The sequence below is a fragment of the Podarcis tiliguerta genome (assembly GCF_965153285.1).
Source record: "Podarcis tiliguerta genome assembly, chromosome: 3".
Classification (NCBI taxonomy): Eukaryota; Metazoa; Chordata; class Lepidosauria; order Squamata; family Lacertidae; genus Podarcis; species Podarcis tiliguerta.
The window spans coordinates 70,193,027-70,216,954 of record NC_139536.1 but is presented as its reverse complement, the minus strand read 5'-3'; the positions used below and the strand labels follow the sequence as shown (position 1 = coordinate 70,216,954).

General features: G+C 42.7%; 1 long non-coding RNA gene across 1 annotated transcript in view; it reads left to right on the top strand.

Annotated features, from left to right (window-relative positions):
• The first annotated feature begins 21 nt into the window (after positions 1–21).
• The window catches only part of LOC310674412, a 37,120-nt gene continuing 13,213 nt past the window's right edge, over positions 22–23,928 (top strand). The window contains exon 1 of the long non-coding RNA XR_014509572.1: positions 22–119. This is a non-coding gene — a long non-coding RNA (uncharacterized lncRNA). The remainder of the gene's footprint in view (positions 120–23,928) is intronic.

The window sequence follows — 23,928 nt, the reverse complement described above, 5'->3', positions numbered from 1 at the left end:
GCGCTGGCAGATTCGGAGGCGGGGTTTGAGGGCTGGCGGCTTGTTCGATTGCGGAGGGGTTTGTTGCGCTGAAAGGCGATAGGAGCAGTAGCTACCGGTATGTCGGCACCTCAATGCTAGTAAGTGTGCGTGGAATGGAAAAGATGAACTACAACATCCTTAGTTGTCTGGGACTAAAATCATAGTATAGCATCATGGGCGTAGCCAGGATTTTTGTTGCGGGGGGCAGGCCTTTTGTGGGCGGGGGGAGCCGAACCTTAGTTTCTCTATATTATATTGATTTTTATGGATGGGGGGCAGCTGCCCCTCCGTGCCCCCCCCCCTTGGGTAGCATCAGTGCATACGCGTTGCAGAAAAAGTGATGGGGTTTTTCTGGAGCACTTCCTTTCCGTTCAATTACAATCAGGGTGCCAACTTGAATAAAATATTGGGGGGCTGAAGTAAGCCTCAGCCTGCATAATTGATCACAATGCATGCCGTGCGCACACCATTTGAATGGCAATGCGCATTAACTTGTGGGGCAGCCCCCTCAAATATTTTATGGGGTGGGCACAGGGACCTCAGTCCCTAAGAGTTGGATCCTATGGTTACAACAGAAACTCGAGGTTCCTTCATGTTTTCCTCTGAAGCCCTCTTGGGATAATGGAACATCTCGCTGATCTGCAGGGGGGAAACTGTAGAAGTGGGGAATCTGTGCTCTTGGCTGTGGCAGGTTTGGCGTTCTTTGGTATAAGGGGTGTCCCTATGCTGTGTCTATAATACAGTGGTGCCCCGCAAGACGAATGCCTCGCAAGACGGAAAACCCGCAAGACGAAAAGACTCCCGGAACGGATTCTTTTCGTCTTGCGAGGCACCACTGTATATGGGATCTTCCCTACCTTGAAATGGATCTCTTTCTGTATACCGTATTCCTCCACACCTGCTCCAGTCATCCTCCTGAGGCCCTGCTCCATATCCCTGCCCCTGTGAGACACAACTGGCAGTCGCAAGAGCTAGGGCTTTTCCTGTGGGGCATCTTGGTTTATCTTTCCTAGAATCATACACTGTTTGGTGTTTGGGAATTTTGTTGTTGTGGTTATGGCTTTTTCTTGTAATATATTGATCTGACGATGAATGGTGGGGATTGTTATGTATTTTAATATTATGTGGTGTGTGGATTTGTTTGGTGCTTCTTTTGAAAATTATTTTAAAATAAAAAAGAACATATCCATCACTAAATCCTGTGAAACTCAGGAAACTTGGAGTTGTAGCCAACAAAGTACTACTTAAATTTGTTATTGTTCAGTCGTTTAGTCGTGTTCGACTCTTTGTGACCCCATGGACCAGAGCACGCCAGGCACTCCTGTCTTCCACTGCCTCCCACTGTTTGGTCAAACTCATGTTGGTAGCTTCGAGAACACTGTCCAACCATCTCGTCCTCTGTCATCCCCTTCTCCTTGTGCCCGCCATCTTTTCCAGCATCAGGGTCTTTTCCAGGGAGTCTTCTTTTTTCATGATGTGGCCAAAGTATTGGAACCTCAGCTTCACGATCTGTCCTTCCAGTGAGCATTCAGGGCTGATTTCCTTAAGAATGGATAGGTTTGATCTTCTTGCAGTCCATGGGACTCTCAAGAGTCTCCTCCAGCACCATAATTCAAAAGCATCACTTCTTTGGCGATCAGCCTTCTTTATGGTCCAGCTATCATTTCCATACATCACTACTTAAATTAGACCTACTGAAATTAATGGAGCTAAGTTAGTCATGTCAATCAATTTCAACGGGTCTACTTAGCACTGTGGGCTAGCACTGGTAACAGTCCTTATCTCTGAGTAAACACAAATAGAATTGGCATCACAATTAAAATGCATCTTGTATTGTTTAAAACATGGTTCTAGAAAGTTGGCACCCCCCAAGAAAGCAGAGGCAACGGGGTCAACTTGTGCATTTGGCAACATAGTAAGTCAATGCTTGCTTAGAACGTTTATGTTTATGATATATTAATGTTATGGTACATCTAATATTTTTAAACATATATTAAATCTCTTAAATCTGTCATATCCTTTCGTTTTAAAGTTAAGTGTCTGCAACCCAGACAGGCTGAAAAGTTACCGTAATAGATGAAGCTTTGCAATTGTTCATCTAGCAGTAACCTTGATACCAAGCCAAAATGTACTATAGTTAGCAGCTGCTTAGTGACTGCATACTGGAAAGGATACATTTGTTGGTGTGTATGTGGAATGGTATTTGCTTTCAGAGGCTGAGAACAAAAAAGCAGGGGAGAGGCTGTAGATGCAAGATGTGACAAGACATTTCTACATACATTTCTAGACATTTCTACATACGGTAACTCTAGGCCTATGTAATTGATGTTCCCATGTATGCGAGGAAGACAATATTGAGACAAACTTGTATTTTGGCAGTGGATTTTGCCATTTTTGCAACCTTATGATATTCTGGGTCTTCTGGGGTAGGACTTTTCTCTTCATCCCATGTCTCAATAAAAACAGTTCTCCCTCAGTGCCACTTTGGAGAAGTCTACACATTAAAACCCAAAGAAGCAACATGTTTCTGCAGCACCTCTTTTTCTCATGCCTCTCCTTTTCTTATTTTTGCTTACTACAAGGTGCCCTGGCCAGCATCTTTTCTTTGTGAATCACCCCACCCTTGGTATGTGTGTGACTGAGGGCTAGTCTGGTTGGGCAGGATATTTCCATCCTATTTATATTCTTCTTTTCCCAGGATTCCTCTCCATAAGGGAGAAGACACACTAGCTGTGAAAAAGTTCAGTTAGGAAATAAAGCTTTTAAACTTTAATTGTTGTTTGTTTGTTTATCCTTGCATCTTTGCATTTCCTTGCGAAGAATGATCCTGGGCTGTGTAATGGTGATGGCTTTGACCACATGGAAATCTGTTTCTTGGGGGCAGATATCCACCATCACAAAAATATGTAGCCCCTTCCTTCTGGTGAGCCTACCATGATAGTAGAAATAAATAAAATCACAAACTGCGCTGCCAAACTGTGTTCCACATCAGGACATGCCCCATTCTGTACTTATGGCAAAACTCTCTACAAAGGCTTATTTTTAAAGGACTATGGGATACCACAGTATTTAATGTTGCTTCATCCTTCTGCCAGCCTTGCCTTGATGCGAGATGAAATAATGCAGAGTCACCTGTGTTTGATCCTCATTCATCCTCTCAGTTTGATTCAAAATGTCAACAGATAATAAAACGAAAACCTGTAAATCTGCAGGAAGAATTCCAGATCCATTATCCCCATTGCCAAGAAGCAGATTTTCACGCAATATCCATCTGCAGTTTGCACTTAATTCATTCAGTATTGTCAATTGCTCACTTTAATTAAACACTCCAGGTGTTTTTGTGGATGTTTTTCTGCAGACATAAAGCTTCACAGAAGTTGTAGTCTTAAAGCTGCATAAACCGTTAGTATTGTATGCAAGGTCACAATGTTTCCTGAGTTCTGAAGTATTAAAAGTGTGATAAATTTGTGGAACTTTAGGCCCTGATCCTGCTAAAGTTAGTTACAACTAACACCACAAACTTATGCATATTGACTCAGAAATAAGTCCCAGTATATTCCCATGTAGGTTTGCACAGAATTGTGACCTAAGTCTCATGGAGCATATGGGACTTGAGTTGCATTACCGTCTTGATCCATTAATTAAAATGGGATTTCCAGTCCAATTTAATGCTCAATTTGCATGTAACGCTAAGTCAAATAATGGCTTAGCACAAATATGTGAGTGTGCGGGCTCCCAGAGAGATTACAGCCACTTTTCCTCTACTCCAGTTGCTGTAAGCTAAGCCATGGTTTGACTTTGCATGATTTTTGAATCTAGTTTCATGGTTTATCTCTTTCAGACAAACCATGAATTGTAAACCAAAGACAAGCCTGGGTTGTACTTCATGGTTTGTCTGGAGTAAGACAAACCACAAGCTCGGGTTTGGATGACATACCAAGCCAAACCATGGCTTAGCTTACAGCAGCAGGACCAGAGAAGAAGCAAAGTGGTCATGATAGTCCGAGGAGCCTACACACTCTCATGCAAACCATGGCTTGCCTTAGCATTACATGCAAGCCAAGTCTATTGTGTTGTTTACTCAGAAGTAGCTAGCTTGTATTTGCATTGCTGCATTAAATGAAGTTTATAATAAATAAACGAGTCCTGTTTAGTTCAGTGATGTTTGCTCCCAAGTATGTATCTTGGGCTTGGGTGTTATTTCGAGGGTTTTGTTGTTGGTGGGGAGTTGTTACAGTTGGCTGTATCTTTATTTTAGATCTTGTTGTGGTTTAGGTGGACATTGTTCAGTTTTGTTGTATATTTTTATGCTTTTAATTATTGTTTATGGCTGCTTTTGTTACGTTGTAGTTAAGTATTTTTTCATGTTGTAATTATGTGTTTTTTCATGTTGTAAGCTGCCTTGAGCATGGTTTGAATTGTGGAAAGGTGGCATGCAAAATATATGGTCTTAGACGTAACTAAGTTGGCCCAGTGTGAAGCTTTGTTCTTTAGCCATTGGCCACTGCAAACTTCTGTAAATAATTGTGCCACCATTCTCCTACCTATGTGCTTCTCTCTAGGTCTGAGCTATTATAATTGAATTCATGAGAATGTGCAGAGACACTTGTATATTATAAAGTGAATGCTTTAAAATATCAAAAATATGATGATGATGATAATGCAAAATATTTAATTCCTTGTGATGCAGGTTTAAGTTTGACAATAATGAAAACATATGTTCCAGAATGAACATGACGTGGCTAACTTTTGATATGAGTTTTTGGAACAAAATTCAGATATTATTGAATAGTAATATTTGACTCAAGATTTAATTTTGGGAAGAAGTAGCTGGTGTGTGTGTTTTGGTGGGGCTGGGTTGGGAGCTTTGGTTTTTTTTTAGCACATTCTAATGGAAAAGGCATCTGTAGAAGCTGCTTTTTGCCTTGAAAATTTACTTATAATGTTTTTTGTGAGCTGAACACAATAAAAATGCTATTTAATGCACCTGTTGGCTCCCCCCCTTGAAAAGAATAACAAGGGTGGGGGGGTATGTTGGTGAAAGCATAACAAGGAATGAGTTCAGTTTTAATAAGCAATCATACTATTTTGAAAAGAACCCTCTTGTAACAAGTTTACACAATTTTGAAGGAAAAAGATTTTATGTCTGAGCAATTTAGTGGTATGTCATTTCTAAGGATTCTGACAAGCTCCCAGTTGCTTTTACTCATGTGCTTTTAATTAAACCATAATTGTGCCATGCGTTATAAAATGAAAGAAAAGCTGTTAAACTGGATATCTTTTATGACAAGAGAACAGGATGATCCTTCTGAAAAGAACAAAACAGTATTGAAAAAAGGAATAAAAGCATATTCAAAGCAAACATTATAGTACGGGATACCACTCTTTGACTGGCATAAGTTCAAGATGCACAATTTTAAATGACAATAATGTATGCTCAAAAATCATATACACTTATGAACTCTTTTTCAAAAGCAGTTTGTACTGGCTTGTCCACTATCTTTCAGTAATTACTTGAACAGGCACAGGCACAGTACGACAGAAAGGGATTTTTTCCCCAGTATGTGCAACTTACAAGAATTACAGTACTTGCTGCTTACAAAACAAGACTGCTTGGAAAAGTAATGCTCATGTGACATTTGTCTTCAGTGTGATACATTCTGCTTTCTGTACACTTTATTATTGCCATTGTTGTGCTCTACATGGTTTTTTTGTATAGAAAATGGCCCTACCTGAAAGTTACAATCAAAAGAATAATGCAACAAGAACAAGAAAAATGGATGGGGGGGTCATATCTCAACAGGAAGAGCATGCCAAACGAAACAGAGAACCAACAACGATTTAGACGGAATAAAAGAATCCAAAGAATAAAGGAATTATGAGAATTCATTTGCATTCATATGCCCCTTCAAAGAGGAATTGTTTCAGATTCCTCAGTAGCAGGATAAGGTCTGCTCCTCAACACAACTCACCTTGGTTCCTCAACTAGAGTATTTACAGCACCTGGATCAAATGTTGAGTCCTCTATGTTTTGAGATAAGTTACCACAAGACTGATACAACACTCGCAAATGAGTGTTGTGCAAATCTGATCTCTGCTCTAAACTAGGAAAACAGGTTTCCTCTGAGCTCGAACCTTGGAAGAAATATTTGTCAGCGTTCTTCCACTGTAGGTTTGTTGCTCAGCAGACACACCCTTAGCGGTGCCATGATATGTATACCAACTGTATCATGACAGCAAAGAAGAAAGAAGGAGAGAGTGGATTAAAACTTTAAAACGAATAGCAACATCTTAAATATGGAAGGGATACTGTGCAACTAAGGAAGAGAAAGATGTTTCTCTTCATTTGGCATGTTCAATTTTATAGGGTGAAAAAATGTGATAAGCCAAAGAATTAAAAGACAAAAATAAGTGTAAAATGAGATAAGGGCAAGCCAACAAGCAAGAATGATATGGCCCGGTCAAACTATTAATGAAAGAATTAAGTAAAGAACCATTAGTGGGGGCAGGAAGTAAAGGAGAAATGGAAAGAACAGCTCTTAGCAATGGGAGTATGAGTTAATAAAGAAAAGGAAGAATTTATTTTTGAAATACAAAATTATAGCGGAACTAGAGGAAAAATCACCAGCAAAGGACAACAAAACAGAGGGAACAGGCAAAATGGGAACAAGGTGATTAATAAGAAACTTACTTGCTCAAGGATCATTTGACAAGTATGCATGCCAGTGTCTCAAAATTTGTCCGCATTTGAGTATTATTTAGCTGTTAATCCACTTCTTCCACATTCAAATCAGAATGCAGTAGTCCATTAGAAAGTTGAGCCACCTTTCACCTGCCCAGACAGAAGTCTTTCCCCATCAAATACATTGCAATCTACCTTACAATACAAATGACAGAATACATTACACGCTACCAATTAAAACATACTTTTGCATAAACAGGATTTATTCATTATGAGGGTAATCTAAACAGATGGACTTCGATTCAGCCTCTGTGGTAAAATAAATGTGATAAAATTAATGTTCTCTCATTAATCTGCATGTTGCCCTCCACCACCACTGCTGCCATATTCATAAAATTTATTTTATACCTATTGATGACCCATTCCATTCCTGCCCGGGAATTAAGATCTGCAGGGGAGGCCCATCTCTCATAGTCCCAATGCTAAGTGAAGTTTGGGGACTAGTAGCACATCATCTACAGCAGTGTGCCACCTGAGGAATAACCTTCCCTCAGAGATGCATCTACTGTACTAACAACCTTGCAGACTTTTAGTCAGTTGATGAAGATTCACATCTTTGCCCAGGCTTTGCAGGGTAGTTTCTCACAGTGCATAGATTTGGAGCACCTCAGTCCATTGGCAAGCACTCAGTGGTCACTTTTATCTCTGTCTCCCACCTGTCTCCCATTATAAGGATTGTAAGTACTTGCATCCTCCTATCTCAGTCTCCCTGTTTCTAAATTGCCTGCTATTGCAGCCAACGGATTGGCCTGGAAGGTCCTCATAGTCAGAATTTGAAGTGGTCCATATGCACATGCCAACTTAACTTTGGGGCATAACCCTGGCTAGAGAACCGTTATGTGGAAGGACTGGCCAGCTTTCCAGATTATGACCTCTGACTATTGGGAAGGTAAATTCAAGTCATTTCATGGTCTACAAAGGGAACTTGGTTTGGATCACCTGCTTGTGCAGCACCTGTGCCCCCATATCTCCTGGATGACTTAGATGGCTTACTGGTTCAAACCAGACTGTCAGCCTGTTTGTAGACTAGACACATCTTAGCTCCATGAAGAGAGGAATAGAGAACTGGAGTATGTAGCTCATTCAGCCTAAGCAATGATCCACAGCTCTATCAACAGGTCCTTACTTGACCTGAGGTTGAAACTCATCCAACAAACGTTAATATTCCAGAAGTATTGAATGCCACAGAGGTTTCATCACAAATTATTATCCCCTTCTCATTCATATAATGTAGAGCTACCCAGTTATAAGATCCCTTCTGGGTGAAGTTTTGGTAACTACAAATTTGATAAGTGGAAACCTCATTGCATTTTAAAGATGTGCATGATGTTTCATACCTCCAGGCCATGAACATGATCACGTGTACTACAGGAACAGCTAAGCTTCTCTTAATCCAGGATTGGAAAGAGAATACAGCACTTTGCCCACAATAATGGGTTTATGATTTTTCACTCCCTGTTTGAGTTTGCTACCTTTATACATTAGCATAAAAGGGACAAATATGAATACGTTTGGTCAGCTTTTCAGTCACCTCCCAGCCTCCATTCCCCACAGCTCTTCAGTAAATGAAAGAGCAGTGAGGACTCTACAGTACCAAAGAGATGACCCTCACCATCCTGTGGCAAGACCAGGACCTCAATAGGATGAACTGCTCTAAGCCACCGGAAAATCCCCCCCCCCCCCAGCATTCAGGAACCTATCTGGTTCCCCTCGTGTTCAGGGGCAGACCATCTGCATCAGTCCCCTGCTCACAGTGTCATGCAGATGCCTCCTAAGAAATGAGGAAGCAAAGTGACTCTTCCACATTAACTGCCCACTCTGAAAATAGAGGTGGTTTGTATTGGAATTTACCAAATATATTGCTTCACTAACAAAGAATGACCATCTTGCACCTCCCACAGAACTGGGGGGGGGTGAGGGGAGCTTTCCATCTGCCACACCTTTTTCCGTGTCAAGGTTAAGTGAAGCTGCTATTTCCCCACAAACAGAAATCCTTAATGAACCACAATTCAGACGTGTATCAGTCTTTGAGCAGTTCGTGGCTCCACTCCACCCATCTTGAGAATTACAAGTGGCCTTGGGACTGTTAGATCTCCTTCATGGAACCAAAGTTCACAGGATTCCCTGGGAAGAGGGATATTAAACTTACAAAACTGTATATCTGATTCATCTGGGTGATATGCGAGAGAGGAAAATACATAAAATCAAGTACGCTCTCCGAAAGTATTGTTGACAAACACGATACTGGCCAAAGAAGAGACCATTCTAATTCACATTTAATCACACACACAAAATTAAGTTCCCAGAAGGACTTCGTTCCCTTCCCTGCTACTTTTAAAAAACCTTTTCAACTTTGATCCACTTTCTATCCCCTTGCGTTTTCTCGTCTGAATATGGAAAGTCCATGAGCCGAATGCATAATCAGTTACGACCAATCGAGATAACGAGAGCGCGTTTCCAATTTCTTCCACGAGGGGTCGACTTTGGTTCTTGTTTTCCCCAATGAGCTTCGCGGATTTATTCATTTCTACGTCTTCACCCCACGCACCCTCCTCTTCCCACATTCTAAGAAAAATAAAATAAACATCTAAGTTACTGAAACCACTACTGCTTCAGTCCTGGTCACTAGAAGCCAACTGCTGTAAAGTTGCAACTTGGCTTTCGGTCTCCTTTTTTTGTATATATACAATATATACTTCCTGATCTGCTGATTGCAATATAACTTCCTGATCCGCTGGCGCCCAACGAGGGCTTGATATTCATCGAAAGGGAAGAAGAGAAAGAAGAATCTGATTAGCTGTACATGTATTTCAAAACTTGACCAAATTCATGTTTCCTTTTTTTCTTTACAAAATGCATATGCAAAATCCATGCGTGAAAAAGACTTGTGTGGGAGAGGCCAGCGGGGGTGGGTGGGTGGTAGAAATCTGATCCGATAACCGCTTGGTTTAAAACTGAAGGGCTCTCGTTATTCTAAACTGTCCTTTAGGATAGAATGATCCTCTTCCAGGCCCCTGGGCTTTCGAAAATCTTCCGACATCGGTTTCAGGAGAAGGCAAACAGACGCCTCGGTTGTCCACTCTGCTGCTAGGCTCGGGAGCCGTACGGCCGCCTAAAACTGAGCTCGTTTCTTGCAACCTCAAAAGAGCTTTAGCTAAAAATGATATTTTGCCAACAGTACAGCAAGATAAAATTTAAAAAAAAATCTCCCCTGAAAGCTGTTTAGCCATCAGGTCATGCCGTCCGCGTGACGTCTAAATCGCTCCTCACATTTCTCCCTCTCTAATAGTGCACCATATTTCTTCTCAATGAGGCTTACTCCAAGGTAAGTGGGCATTGGATTGCATCCTCAGTGTCCAAATCATATATCATTCTCATCATCGTCATCATCTCAGCACCTGTTTGGCAAAGAAGCTTCCATTAAGTGTCATTCTCTGCCTGAGAGCCAGCTCATTATATTAGAAAAGTTCGATTTCATCCATGGACTTTAGGGGAGAGGGGGGCGGGGGAGAGAAACACGCTAAGATTGTAAGATTTACCAATATTCCTTTAAAGGCACAGTCTGCCCGCTTCCGGGCCCCTGCTTTGCCCCAAATCCTTCTCTCTCTCTCTCTCTCTCTCTCTCTCTCTCCAGCCTCCTGACTTGGGATTTGGCTGACACGTTTATTCGTCAATTTCACTTTCGCCGCCACAGCCAGCAGTGGAGATTCCCCCCCCCCCTGTTATTTTCACCGAGACTATATTAATTAAAAGAAATACATGATTAAAAAGTAATGAGTTGAATAAAAATTATCTCCGCTCATTTTCTGATTATGTTAATTGTTAAAAACCCTTCAATCACGCTGTTGCAGTCAATGGGTTTTAATGTGAAATTAGTGGGCTCTTGATAACTTACAGTCCAGAATAATCCTGGCAGTTTAGTCATCATTCCTAATAACGAGGATGTTGCTAGGACGAGAGATTTCTACATGATTTGGCTGCATTAAGCCTTCCCTGCCCCTCCTCCCCCTACATCCAAGAGTGCCACGCTCAAGTACACAACTTTCTGCATATTGTTAACCAGGCAGGCTGAGTTGTGCTGCTGTCAAATGACGGAAGAGTCGCCGTGCTGGGCATTGGCAGCGACAACAGCAGAGTCCCTATAGCGGGTGGCAGCCCATGAGATGCATACGATGAAGCAGGTTCAAAGGAAGCCTGGATCGTCATAAAACTGGCGAAGCCCCATCCTATGCATGCTTATTCAGAAGTAAATCCAACAGCGTTCAGTTTGCTTACCTGAGTAAGCATGCACAGGATTGCCACCCTCGTCCTTAGATGATTGGACTCTCTGCCTAACCTTCTAGAGCATGAGACTCTTAATCTCAAGGTTGTGGGTTTGAGCCCCACATTGGGTGAAATATTCTTACGTTGTAGGGGGTCGGACTAGATGACCCTCGTGACCCCTTCCAACGCTACAATTCTATGATTATGTGAATCGTTCTGTGTGAGATCTCGTCTGCACAAAATGCCAAGGGTCGATTAGCAAAAAGGAACTTCACAGCCCATTAATATGGTGCGTGTTGTGCAATTGCTTGACTTCGGCTGGATGTCTTTAACTTGTTGCTGTTCCGATCATTTGAAGCATTTTCATTTCTTGGCTGCAATCCTAAACTTAATTTCTTTCTTCGAAAGGAAGTCCCGCTGAAACGTGTCCATGATCGAACTGCTAGGTCCTTCACATTCTCAGAGAGAGAGCTGTAAGAGGCAATAGAGGTGCTTAAAATGGAAGGGTGGAGGTACAGTACACAGTCGTCCAATGTTTTTCATGAGGAATGTCAGAAGACTATATGCATCTACGTAAATCATAGCTGTCAACTTTCCCCTTTTCTTGCGAGGAATCCTATTCGGAATAAGGGAATTTCCCTTAAAAAGGGGGAAAAGTTGACAGCTATGACGTAAATATGCAGGGGCTTATTTTTGTATGTTTGTGTTTGGTTTCGTTTATTTAACCATTAGTGGTTTTAATTGGCCGCACAGGTGCCAGTTAGAAAGAGTTCTTTCCCCCACCAACTTTGACCACAAATTGATTTTGCCTCATGACTAATACACGTATTGTGCGTTTGGGGTATTTTTGCTGTTGGACACACCAGGGGTATATGCTCATCTTTAGGAGGCAAAATTCCAGAACTTGTGTCAAGAAGAAGTAGTCAAGGATGTGAGGCTTCGACGAAGCCAATAAATTTAATTAGTGTCTGACACTGATGGGTCGATTTATATACCCATTGTCCTCTGTGAAACGCATTTTCTTGTTCGTGCCTTGCCAAATTCACTCGCTTGGTTTTTGTTTTTAATTGATCTTATGAACCTTTAAAAGGGAGGTCCCGTTATATGCCTCGAGAGTTTTGAAGGAGTCAGGCTGCTGATTAATAAAAGGCGAATTTGCGTTGATCTACAAGCCAGAGAGAGAGGGACCATGTATCGGTGGGCGTTGGGCACAGGGTGGAGAAGAGGAAAGGTTGGAGGCTTGCTTAGTTGCTACTGTTTCTACTCCGCACAACCACCCTACAAAAGTTTTCTTCAACCCAGCCTGACGCTAACAAACTAGCAGGATATTCTAACGTGTGCACGAGAAACGAATGGGGGAAGAGGCAACGAGGCCCTCTTGCGTGTAATAACTCTCTCTCCCCACCCTTCCCGGTTCATTTTCCTATTTGCATCCCCAGTTAACTGAAGATCGTGTTAATAAATAACAATGAAAGGGAAGCGCTTCTATCTAGAGGGCTTGTCGGCAACATTTAAAAAGCCAATAGAGTTTATAATTCTACTCTATCATTTCTTATTGATTAGAGTAATCAAGATAAAAAGCTAGCCGGGCTCGGCGAAGTTCAGTAGCATATCATTAAAGATAAGAGTCAGTTAATTCTGGAGCCAGGAGAGGGTGGATGGTGCCTGCGCTGAAGAGTTCATTTGCATGAGATGCTGAGCCCAGTAACAAGAGGACAAAAATCACTAATTAGGGATTGCAGAGTGCCTCCCGCGCTCGTCAAGCACCCTTCGGAGAGCTGCGATGATGCAAAGATCGCACTTTTATGTAAATCCGGGCCAAGACACCGCAGTCGAAAGGTTGCCTATAAGCAGCGGTTCAGTCTAACAAGGACGAGCAGCAGCCCAAAGATGAGAGAGAACACCTACCACGCGTGTGGAGGGGGATTTTGCCTTCCTAAAAGCTCCACCTTCCTCGCCTTGCTTTTTTTTGGGGGGGGGGGTGATTTTTAAAGGTCTACCGAGCTACCCAATTGTCTCCGTTGTTTTGAAATCTGGCCCTCAGCCATCCTTTCACACTTAAAAAAAGTGTCAGTTACAAAATAGTTTCTGTCTATTCTACGGATGAAGCACCAGGACGTTCAGTTTAGCCAGGCTCGGAGCGCGGTGGAATCCCGCAGCCTCCAGAAGTCTCGCTGGCATCCACCTCCTTCAAACATTTGCTGCTGGACCGCTTCTGCGAAGAGGTCTGGGTGACTGACTCCAGGTGAACTTTGTTCATCTTTGGTAAGGAGAGAAGAGAGCTGGATCCACTGCAAACAAACAAACAATCCCACCAAGCCTTTATTCCAAGCCAGTTATTTCTGAAACAGATGTATTCGATAAATTCTCTCTATGTCATGCCAACGGATCCTTTCAGTAAAGATGGACACCTAACGCGGGAGCCCAAACTCCAGCAGGCGTTAGAAGCTGCCCAAACATTTCCGTGCATATTGGACGTGATGTTATCAAACTCTACGTCAGATAAAAATGTGAGATGCAGCCCTGCGCTAACAGCAAGGTACTTCGATGCAAGACAGCATTTAGCCCTACACCTCGAGAATAAGAATAACAACAATAGGGATAACAATAAAAGTAGTTGTTCATCCATATCACATTCTCTCTACCTTCTCTGGCGTAAGAAAGACGACCATCAAATATGGGTCATTCGAGTTAGCCTCCCTCTCTCAGCCAAAGTCCAAACCACGGGATAAAAGTTAAAGCCATCCTTTCTGCTAGGAAAGGAGGCAGTAGTATTTTCTGTGTACTGTAAAGTGCAGACAGTAGGACAAATCGCTGTCTCAGAATTGAGACGTATGGGAATTGTAGACGTGGGACAAACTTCACAGGTCTTGGCCTCTACTAGGACTGTAAGCACTTTTATCTGAAATTTGTGGGGCTGTCTTCTAAGTACATGTATTTCCTATGGGAAGTTTAAATTCTTTTCTGATAGTAGATGGTAAACAAGACTCACTCACTCACTCCACCCCCAAGAAAACCATCAACATGTTTAAGAAAGAAAACATTTGAGATGTCTCCATTATTCTTTTAACGCACGTGATTATTGCACGCCACTTGGGGATGCTTGCCTAACATAGGGCACCCAAGTACGTTAATTGTTAAATAATAAGTTATTCCCCTTTAATACAAAGTTATCCTCTATGTAGGTGGTTCAATTCAGTTATTTTTTAAAATAGCTGTTAAAACATTGTCCTTTCTTAATTTAATGAATTTAATATAAACAGGCGTTTCTGATAAACCAAATGTGCTGCACCGTTTCGCAAGCAAAAGTTTCTTATTAAGAAAAGAAAAAGATCCATGGTCTTTTCATAATGGCACTTCCCCTGTGTAAATAACACGTCCAGGCTGCAATCCTATACGCACTTCGGTTGGGAGTAAACCCCATTGGACTAAACGCGGCTTACTTTTGAGCAGAGATGCAAAGGACTGCTCCTCAAAGCCCTTGATCTCCTCGCTTTCCGAAAGCGCAGTCCACTTGGACAGCCTCAAAAGGAGCGAACCCCCTGGATTTTATGGGGACCACAAGAAAAACCCTTCTCTCCGAGATAATTTCAAAAGAATGGGAGGGAGGACCTGATCATCTGCCCGCAGCTCTCTCTCTCTCGGACCTATGAAGTTGTTTACTTGTCTCCACCAAGCCCTCCATCATTCAGCCCAGCGCTTGGCAGCCGGCTCTTTAGTGCTCACTTCGCCCCTTGCTTGGCCGCGGAGTAAAGGAATCACACCCTTAGATTGGTTAATTGTAGGTGTCAGCGTGGAAAGTGGCAATGTTTGCCGTCTCTCTCCCTCTCCCTCTCCCAAGTCTCCGAGCGGCTTCTTCCCCTCCATAGCTCCCTCCCGGCGACCCTCTTTCTGTCTGCTCTGCCTCCATCTCCTCCTCCCTCACAACCTCCCCCCCCCCCAATCCCTCCACCACCATCATCACCCGCGGCAGCACCAGGCTCTGGAGGTCACCCGAAATGGCAGCTTGGTTGGGGTCCTGGGAGCCAACCTGGCAGCCCTGGGCAGGCACCTGCTTACACAACCTACACGCAGCCTATTCAGGGGGCTTATTCCCACCTAGGGGCGTCGAGGATCGCAACCTCCAACGACCATTCCACACCAGCGCAGAGGCAGGCAGGATGCGCCCAGAGGCTTCTGTCTCTATTCCAGCCTCGCAGGCTGGCCTCCTTTTGCCACCCGCGCACCTCGCGCACGCGCAGTTCAGACTTCTCGTCGCCTTCTCCACGCACTTCCTCGCAGTTCCTTTTCTCTCTCGGCTGTCCGTGTCCGAAGAAGCCACCCAGATATAACTGACCAAGTTGCACCCGGGGCTTCCCTTGACTTGCGATGCAGGCGTAACCGGCCGCTTCTTGCAGTCCCGTGCGCTCCCTTACGCGCATATTTTATATTGTGATTTTGTGTTGTGAGACCTGCGGGTATAGGGCGCTATACAAATTTAATGAATAAAAATAATAACAGAGGCACACCCCTCACAGGGATGGTGGCAACCTAGGAGACAGCTGAGGGGTGTGTGCTGCACTTGAGGCAAAAACACGCGTGTTGTGTGGTGGTGGATGGAAATGTCTGAGGGAAACACAGTCCCTCTCACACACTGCCGATTTCTTCTTCTTCTTCTTCTTCTTCTTCTTCTTCTTCTTCTTCTTCTTCTTCTTCTTCTTCTTCTTCTTCTTCTTCTTCTGTCCAGGCACTTTTGAGGTGACATGCAACTTCCCGCTCAGAAGTGCTATCTCAACTAAACACTTCGCTTCATTCCAGCGTATTCTCCCCATTTCCCCTACTGCTATATGGGTGAAGAACAAAACAGACAGAAGCATATAAGGGGGGCGGGGGGTCGCACAGACATAGTGTGACGTTCACACTATGATTACCCACTTTTCTCTTTTCTCTGAATTCATTGGTACGCCATTTGCCATGCACTCGTTCATATGGATTCTTATGATCCCCCTTCCCCTCATTCTAAACATATCTCACTTTTCCTCTCCTGCTACCCTTCGGTCCATCACCCCAACATTTTCTGTGTAAAGATGCCTTTTCTTTACTTTGCACTCTTTCACTCTCTCACAAACAGCACAGGGTCTTCCGCCTTTCAACTGTTCAATTATGCCAATGCAATTCCTCTGAATAATGCACGCACACACACACTCATTTTGTTTCGTTTCGTTCCATATATTCTAGCCACACAAGCGTGTATATATATATATATATATATATACACACACACACACACACACTCTCTCTCTCTCTCTCTCTCTCCCTTTCCCTCTCTCGCGCACACTGAACTCTCTAGCTTTTGCATCACACTCTTTCAGCATACACTCATTTTAATGAAACATTCTCTCCCACAGTCGTCTCCTCTTGCAGAGGAATATAATTTTCGCGCGCGCGCGCAGGAATTTCCCGCGCTTTTCCTTGCATGTTCCCTTCTTTCCATTCTAAAAGCACGTGGTTTCTGAGGTGGCACTCAACCCAACAGTGGAGTAGAAGAACATTGGTCGCCAATACCAGCACAATTGGTCGCCGGTACCAACAACACACATACACACCGAGTCCCCGAGCTTGGAATCACAGTTTTCTTCCTGTCCCAAAAACACCGACATTCTGAGGAGACCCTCGGCTTCTCTCTGAAATAGAATACAGTATCAATCCTACACGTCCTGACACACCGACATACAACTCTCTCCTCTCCTTCATTACACACACACACACGAGAGAGAGAGAGAGAGAGAGAGAGAGAGCGCCTCTGACACCCATGCAGAGCCGTTTATGCCATTATAAGCGAGGAGGAGAAGGAGGAGGCTGAGGCTGCGGGCGCTTCCATTTCTTCCTCCGAGCTCTTTGGGCTTTTTTGTCCTCCTCCCCCCACCTCCTCGCCCTTCCCATACAGAATAAAGTCAGTCTGTATTTAATGGTTATGGCGGATGTGAGGAGGATTTGGCAAAGGGAGAGGCCTTTTGCTCTCAAATATTGCTCCTTTACGTCGTGTGAGTCTACCAACCCACCACGACCCCATATTCTTCTCCGGGTGTCTGACTCGAATGACAAACGAGCTGATTTTTTCACTACATCGCTGGGAAATGTAGTGGGTGATAATAGAGATTTCTCTTTCATTTTTTACGCTTGACTTGGTTATTGTTGCCTTTCTTTTCCCGTGATTCCTTCTGAGGATTAGCTCTGACTTCCCCACTATTGGCGGTCAAAGTGGCCCAAACTCGGGATGACAATTGATGGGGATCAAGGGATTGCCCATTCTGTGCCTGTAAGGGCTGATTTGTGCCAGAGAAACTCATCAAGTGCAGGCGAAGAATGGAGGGGAGCGAGGGGGGAGCATCTGGGGGCAAATGTATTCATTGAGCCGGGCTCTCTCTCAAATTGCTTCGAAGTTTCCCTCATGAAAAAGTAACGCTTGCAGCAATCAACGGCTTTTTGACGGATTACAAACTCGGGTAGGACTGTAGGGAGCTGATTTAAGGAGGGGGGCGAGGTGGGGAGAAGAGAAGAGCCCCCAGCTTTAGCATGGGGGCAACTCGCCCACAAAAGTAAAAGGACGAAGGGTCAGTCAGCAAAACACAAAGCTCGAGGTTCAGATGCGTGTAGGAGCAATGAAAGGTGCATTAATTTATTAACAGGGTGCAAGGAGTGGGGAGGGGATCATTAACTCCCTACTCCAGGCACCCACCCAAAAGATGGCATTTACATTAAAATAGTAAGAAGAAGAAGAAATAGGAGAGAGAGAGAGAGAGAGAGAGAGAGAGAGAGAGAGATCTGGGCAGGGAATGAAGTGCTGGACAAAGTTCATTAAAGCTGGGAATTTGGAGGAGGGGGGAGGTGGAGAAAGCTGACTTTATCCCCAGCAAGAGCAGTTTCGGCAGAAGACAGGGATCCGCCCTTAAAAGAAAGTTCCCTCTTCCATCATATTTCTGTCTTTTATATGCATGACACTGAGGTCCTTCTCCAGGCCTGACTTGAGTGGACAGGAGCCCTGCAATCACTGAACTTTGGTCAACCTGGAGTTCACTCATCTTGTTGTTGCTTTTGATGATAGAATGCGAAGAAGAGACAAGAATAATAATAGTTTGAACTTTTTCTTCGCCTCATCACAGAGTCTCGCGTCCCAAACCTCGGATCCGTCCCTATCCTCTAAAAACAAACAAACAAAAAACCCTTTCCAAATCAAAAAAACAAAACAAAACAATTCCTGTGTTGTTTGATAGGGAACTCCAGGAACGTCTACCCTTGAACATTAGCGACAAATGAAGAGAACGGAGGAATCTGACTTTTTCGGCTCCGTTGAACTGAAGCCTAAAAAAAACAAAACAAAAGCAAGTCTTTCCCCGCCCCGTCTCCCCCCTCCCTCCCCCCCTTCCTCCTTTTCACCAATTCCCTGACAGCTACTAAGCAAAGAAATGGCTGGGAGTTCAGAGAAAGAAAAGTCTCCCTGGAACTTTGTGACACAGAAGATATGTTGTAATTATTCCATGCAGATCACAGTAATCAAAGTTGTCAGAGAAAGGACTCGGGTTCCCCCCCTCTCTCCCCCCCCCGCCTCCCAACGCCACCCACCCCCTGCTATTTAGTCTTCCTTTCCCCTCTCCCGTCAAGTTTAACTGTTTTCTCCCTCCTCCTCCTCCTCCTGACCCATCATTTTAAAGTCCCAATCTTTAAATCCTCCTTTGATTTGCCTCGTTCTTATGCCCGCTCCAGACACTTTTCTTCCCACCTCTCAAAATATAAAAACACAGTTTTAAAAAGATGCTTCTCGTCGATTCGATTAAATAGAGGAAGGCCGAGAGATCGAGGGGAGATGTTAATGGAAAGAAGATTGCCGAGGAAAAGAAAAGCGCACATATCGCTGCCTTAAAAAAAAAAAAAAGAATAAAAAATTTAAAAATTCTTCAAAATGAAGAGGCGGAGAGGAAAGCAAGGGGCAAAAGGATCCTCTCGATCCCCTATTTTGTTAAACTCTCCCCAGTCCAGGAATGATTAACTCCCCCCCCCCCCACTTTGCCCTTCATCTTGTCAATGTTATCATGGCTTTGAAGGGAGGATCTTCAAGGTGGCACATTTCTGAACTTAACCTCTTTTCCAGCTAACTCTCTACCTCCTTGTTAGTGCCCGGCTCTGAACTTCTGAAGAGTATTTTTGTGTGAGTCAGGGTTCATTCACTCGGGCTCTTTTGTAGGACTTTCTTCCTTTCAGCCCTCAGTGTGTTACACCAATTAAAGGACGACGTGCTGTAAATGTAATGGGCCGAGGAGTGATTGTTTTTGACAAGCAACAAAACACATAGATCCACCCCTTAGATTAGGCCGTTGAAGGGGAGGTTCAGGCCGGTCAGTTTACTGAATAGTTCATGAACTGTAATTCTGAGGGCTCGTGTGAAAGAAAATGTCTCTCTCTCTCTCTCTCCCTTCCTTCTCCCTGTCTCCCCACCCCCATCCCCACATTCTCTCTCTCTCTCTCCTAAGAGGAGAAGGAACATCGATGGAAAATAAATGGCAGGGAATGAGGGAAAATTATTTATTTGTTTATTTTAAATAATGCTATATCCCACTTCATCCTGTCATATTTGACAGCGTGGCGTGACAGGGCACGGTTAAAAGAACTATTCATATTAAATACCAATATATTAGAGTAATAAAACATTAGAAACCTCACAACAGATTAGCAAAATAAGAGGCCACAATGACAACTTGAGTAAGCCAATAAAGCAGACTAAACATGACCATTAAAAATGCCCCTGCAAATATAAATGTTTCCAAGCTGACAGTAATGTTGGAGCTAATAATTGGTGGGGTGCATACCAAAGTCAGGATATGTCCTGAGAAGGCTTTTGTAGCTACATAACATACTTCTCCATAAGGAAAGCACTTGGAGAAAGGCTTCCACTGAAGGTCTCAAGTCACTCTTGGCAGGTTGATATGGAAGATGTGCTCCTTTCCACATCTCAACCCCAAGCCATTTAGGCCCCTTTAATGGAAAGTCCTAGCATCTTGAAGTATTAAAGGTTCTGGCTTCTCATTTAGGTTGAAAAAAAAATGCCTGGTAAATCACTTTGTTCTGACCACTAAGGAAGACCTTGGTTGAAACACATCTGGATATCTTTACTTGTTCAGTTCATTTTTATTTATGACAGTTATGAGCCATACTAAGCAGTTTGTGGACACTTGGTCATTCCATATGATTCTAACTTGGAACCCTTTTGCTGCTTCAGACTTACATTGGTTTTAATTTGTATTATATTTTATTTAAATATGTTTCATATACTATGACACTGTGTCAGTTTATTAATATTTTTATCCCAGTTATGTTTCAGCATATCTACAGAATCACACTTTATATACCAAACATGCCAGTTTCATAGAAAAGGATACCTCCAATTTAGTTACTTGTGACCTGTGTGGGTAATGGTTTTTTTGTTTTGTTTTTTAGTATAATAAATATATAGTTGTCATCCATTAGTTATATGTGCAGTCCAGATGAATGGAGTACTTGGGTGGGGGTGAAGTCCAGATTCAGCTAGGACTTGTAAACAGTCAGTAAAGTTAGAGCCTCCGAAACAGAACTTACCATTAGAGTACATTTCCTTATTCTAATTTTCACAGTGAACCAGTGCACATCCATTTTCGATACTGGAGTAGAAAATGATTCTCAGTCTCAATCTATACATTACAGCAGCCCAAACTTCATTGAGATAGTTGTGCCAATTTTATATATCTTATGTTCAGAGCTGGAGTTATGTACTTGGGAGATGCCCTACTGCAGAAGTCTTTAACCTTTTCAGACCTGGGACCCATCTTTTACACAATATGCATTTGGGGACCCACTTCTCAATTTTTCACCATACATTTGCATAGTAGTAATTCCTCTGTTGTGACCCACCTTGGATTAGTCCATGACCTGGTAGTGGTTCCTAACCCATCAGTTCAGAACCAATGCCCTACTACTGGGTTTTTAAGTGTTTAGCTGAGTAAGCAATGATGGAGCAGACAGCAAGTAGCCAAAAGCATATTCTGAAGTTCATACATTGCTCCAGAGGTCAAATTGTACTACTTCTGGGCAATTGGCAACCTTTATTTTTATTCTTGCTGTCATTTGTATTTGTATTTATGATTTTGTTGTTCTTGATTTGTTTCCATCACCCCATCTTAATCCTCACAGCAATCAAGTGAGGTAGATTATGTAAGAGCTATAGTGACTGACTACAAGGCTAGAGAGCTTCCAAACTGAGTGGGGATTTCAGTCTGGGTCTCCGCAGTCCAAGCCCCAAACACTAATCCAGCCTTTGTCACCCTTGTACTTCTGATGTTTTGGACTACAACTCCCATAAACCCGAGTCAGTCCAAAACCTGACTGATACTTAAGATTTCATCTTCCATCAACCCCAGCCGGTTAATGTTGAACTGTTGTAGTCCAGTATTTACCTGGAGGGCACCGATTGGTGAAGACTGTTTTAACCATTCCGGAGAACCATTCCTGCCACCATAGAATGGGTTTCATTGGAGAATTTAGGTAAGTGATAAATTTCCTGGTAGGTAGGAGTCATGGTTTCCACCTTTGTCATTGGAATAATGGAACTTGGGTGTTTGGTTCCCTCCAGGAAAGTATACAGGGATTGTTCCCCCTCCAACTCTGATAACATGGGGCTTTGGAATGCCACAAGACCTGGGGCAGCCCTTTCCAGACTCCTCCATATCTGAGTCATTGTTGAACTATTATGGGTTTACAGTTACAACTGATGTAACCGTATATTTATGAAATGCTGTGCTAACTCTTGCTAAAATGTTCTCTCTAGACTTAATGGTCTTCTGCTTCCATAAAAAAAACAAAACATGTTGCTAGCTTACCACTGTCCCTATTTCTCCTTTCTATCCTCATGGAACATTGCACAAAACTATTAGGGAAATCTCACAGGAAAATGTGCTATAGGTAACACATATGTACACACAAATTCCATGTACTTCCGCATCCTACTTCCTGTATCTTATCTTCTTCATAGCACTGAAGAACTTTATCCACTTTCCCCTTTTTCCTTCTGTTTCCACAGCGAGAAAAGAGAAGAATAGTCCAAGGTATGCAGCTCTCTGTAGAAAACTTGAAGACAAGTAAACATTTTTGCCAATCTCCTAACCTTGCACCCTCAACCATTTTCTTGGGTCATAGCCACACACACAAAACCAGTAGCCAGTGCTTGTCACTACCACAAATCAGCCTTCCTACTTTGCCTTTGGACCACTTGTCATTGGGTGGGTGAAGTGAGTGTCTCAATTCCTCATATAAAACAAAAATAGCAGTTCAGCAGTAGTGTACAGTACAATACACAGGCATGGCTGGTTGAGATGTGGGAGAGGACTTCCTCCTGTGGTTGTGCCTGGATTACAGAACTCCTTACTTCAGAAGGTCAGTTTGGCCCTCTTCCTCCTTGCTTCTTGCTTCTTAAATATATGCATATATATAGAAGGCATTTGACCAGCTACATTCAGAATTCTGCTATGGATGCCCCTCTGTTTTTGGTTTTGCCACCAGCATGCCCGTTTCTGTTTTACTGCTGTTTATTGTTTTTGTTGATTATTTATTTTTGTTGGATTTTATTGTATGTTGTAAGCAGCCTATAGTATTGCAAATGCAGTGGAAGGGCAGGATAGAAATAAATTTAATAAATTTAATTTATTTGAAAAGGCCAGGTACAGAGGCTGAAGTTAATAAACTATTAATAAAAGTATGTTTATTGGGAAATCTGGTCACTTGGCATTCCAAACATAAAAGCAGTCTAAAAAGCTCTCTCCCCACTTAGAAGCAGAGTACATACCAGTTTAAGTTGTGAAGTTATTAACATTCACTTTACAAGTTATAGGGAAGACCTGCAACCTGCATGATCCTCAGAATATATTAACTGGGGGGCGGGGCACAGAGCCACAAACCAGGAATTTTATTCTGTGATAGCATATTCTTCTCCAAAGAAAGTTCCAGGTGACATCTGAATCTCTATTTGCAACTGCAGTGAATCACTCCAAGCACAACTCACAGGAAAGCGGAGTCTTCTCTTTAAATAGAAATGAATGACTTATCCAACTTGTTGACAGGGAGCAAGGGTGATCATACAAATGCTTAGAATGGCAAGAGACAAAGTTCGTGAAAGGCTGAACCAATATAAGATTGAAGTAAGCCACTTACAGTGTAATCCTATACATGTCCACACAGAAGTAAGAAGACCCATTGAGCTATGTGACGTTTACTCCCAGGTAAGCGAGTATAGGATTTAAACTTAAAGTGTTGAACTGTTAGTTTTAACAAAAAGGAGCAGCCTTATCTAGTATTAAATCAGGATAATTTATGGTTTTATTTCCAAAGGAGATATATATATAATGATAGACTCCATTGCATTTCCCCCTAAAATGACTGGCAAGGTAGACTCCCAGTGCAATGCAAACATGTGTTCAGCATGACATGCTCCTAGTTCAGTATGTATATTACTGCAGTGTTACTTATCCTTTCCCCAGCAATTAATATTTTTAGAAAATGTATTTTATTTTATTTTATTTTATTTTTACTTTACGGAAGCCCTAATGATTGTGAAAATACTTTTTGGAAACAATAACAAGCATCTGTAAAAGGCTTTATTATCTAGCTTGTGTGTCCTGCCCCAAAAGTTTTCAGATTCTACAAAATGTCCTGCATTAGATTCAACATAAAACATACCAATGAAACATGCTTATGGGGAAAAAAGAGAGAAATGATCTGCTAGGTCTGTTACATAAAACAATACAATCTGTTAATTTGTACAATTTGGTTTGTCTACAGAACCTGAGCTTTATTTAAGACAACAATGTCCATTGCAGTCCCATGCATGTCTACTCCAGTGC